The sequence below is a fragment of the Arvicanthis niloticus genome, unplaced genomic scaffold (assembly GCF_011762505.2).
Source record: "Arvicanthis niloticus isolate mArvNil1 unplaced genomic scaffold, mArvNil1.pat.X pat_scaffold_288_arrow_ctg1, whole genome shotgun sequence".
Taxonomy (NCBI): Eukaryota; Metazoa; Chordata; class Mammalia; order Rodentia; family Muridae; genus Arvicanthis; species Arvicanthis niloticus.
Window position 1 is genome coordinate 1 of NW_023045947.1, and position 2451 is coordinate 2451.

The following is a 2451-nucleotide window of genomic DNA, read 5'->3' on the forward strand; positions in this document are numbered from 1 at the left end:
AACGGGCAGGAGTCAGAGTCTGCTCTGCTTCATGTGAAGGAAAAGAAGTGATTACCGTTATTTGCTGGGAAGAAGCTGCTTCTGAAGGCAGGCCATGTTGGCTGGCAAGATGGCTCAGTAGGTAGAGAGCTCTTGCTGCCGACCCTGACAACATAAGTTCGATCCCAGAACCCTGGTAGAAGGAGAGAGCTGCCTCCCATAAGTTATCCTCTGACCTCCACAGACTTGTGGTATGCACACACAGACTTACAGAATAATACCAAACCATTACTAATAGGCTGTGTCTCGACCTGGTCTTCCACTTGAGTTTCTACACACCTCCACTGAGCTGAAGCGTGCTTACTTGGTTCAAGACACTGACACACTGTGCAGGACAAAAGCTCCTGGCAATGAGTCTAGGGCACACCACAGCCTCAGGGGCGACCCTCCAGGACTGTACACTGGGCCTGGCTCAGCTGGCTTATCTTCAGAAGCCGCTGGCCTCCTCCGTAGACACAGCTTGGGGCCAGGCTGGCTGTGGGCAGGGTCTCTACCAACTCCAAAGGATTGAGTACTGAGTTTGCTGTTTTCAACTCTTGAGCGGCAATGTGACAGAGCACAGAGCAAGCTTGGGTGCTAATTGGCTAAGTGACAAAAGCTGGAGGGGGCCAGTGACTTGGCTCAGTAGTAAAAGTGACGGCCACCAAGCCTGGTGACCTGAGTTCAAACCCTGAGACACACAGAGTAGGTGAAAACCAAGTCCTACTAATATCCTATCACACACGCACACACACACTCACGCATATGCATACACACGCACATACACTCACGCATATGCACACACAGACACACATGGACACACACGTACACACACTCACTCATACGTGCACATAGACACACACATGCACATACACACACAAGTGTTTTTTAAAAAGAGGTAAAGAGAAAGAATGTGAAGTTTATATATGCTGATGAAATAATCTGCTTGTTAACTGGAATAGAAATTTTAGATCTCAATTCCTGACATTCAAGAAAATGAATTATTAATAAATCTGTGTGTGTGTGTGTGTTCTTCCAGAGGGCCCAGCACCCACACTGTGGCTTACAACCGTCTATAACTCCAGTTCCAGGAGATCTAACACCCTGCTCTGGGCTCCACAGGTACCAGGTACACACATGTTGGACTGATATACATATAGGCACGGCAAAGACCTATATACAGAAAATAAAGACATTTTTGAGAAAAGAGAGGCATGTATTTAAAGTAGAAGATAAACAACAACTGGATAGCCAGATGTTTCCATGGTTAAGAGCACTTACTGCTCTTGCAGAGGACCAGGGTCAACACTCACCCTGGGCTGCTGAGGAGCACCTGTAACTCTGGCACCATGGTGTCTGCTGCCCTCTTTCTAGCCTTTGAGGGCACCTGCATTCACATGGTACACACAGTCAAGCAGGCACGTGCACATACGTAGTCAGTTTTAAAAGGTTTTAAAGAAGAATAGTTAAGGGCCACAGAGCTACACCGCCTACTTTGACACAGAGGACTCTGCGTCCAGTGCACCAGACGGTCAAGGACAAGGCACTAAGTCCAGCCATTATCAAGTCACTTGAAGAGCAAAGGTACTTCGCTCAGAAGATCTACCTTCGAGTTTGGAACGTTCACTAAGCCACTCACCCTTGGATCCTGTAACCTGTGACTTCTGCCTTACAGAGCTGCTGGCTCTGAGAGCCGCATGTAACTGGTAAGAAGCTTTAATTAGGGTGTGGTTGAATTTCTGGCTTCCTTCCAATGTTCTTTTTTGTCGGTTTGGGAATTTTTACTTGTTTGTGTGTGTGATCCTTTGAGACAGGTTTTCATTATGCAGTCCAGGCTAGAACTAACAATCCCCGTGCCTCATATGGGATTGTAAGTATGTGCCAGCTGGTACTTCTTCATATTGCATTCCTACATGAGCCTCTGTGCACGTGACAATAGGAACTGCACTGTGACCCTCTAAGTACAGCGACTGAGGAAACCCACAAGGACAACCAGACTCCTTGGCTCCTGTAAGACTCTGCTTGCCTTAGCTGCAGGCAGAGGCTGGACCATGGGGAAGCCTCAGCCACTCTCAAAGGTCACTCTCAACAATGACAAGAGCCAGCAGGGTCAGGACAGACGGTAGGGACAGACAGGGTCCCAGAGTGCCTTCTGGCCCAGTCCATCCGCTCACATCCTCTGAATGGCCACACCCCCTCCTGAGATCCTGCAGGATGCAGGTATGACCTCAGATGCCAGCATCGCACACAGGCACTGGGCCTGAGACATGTTTAGAGAGAGAATTTTAAATAATCCAATCAAACCATCAAGCTATGTGCTTGTGTGCCCGTGTGTGCCCGTGTGTGCCCGTGTGGCTGGTCTTGTAAAGAAGCAGCTCTTTGATCATCTCAAGAGATAATCTCCAGGCTTCCTCAGCTGCCCAGGCAGTTCTG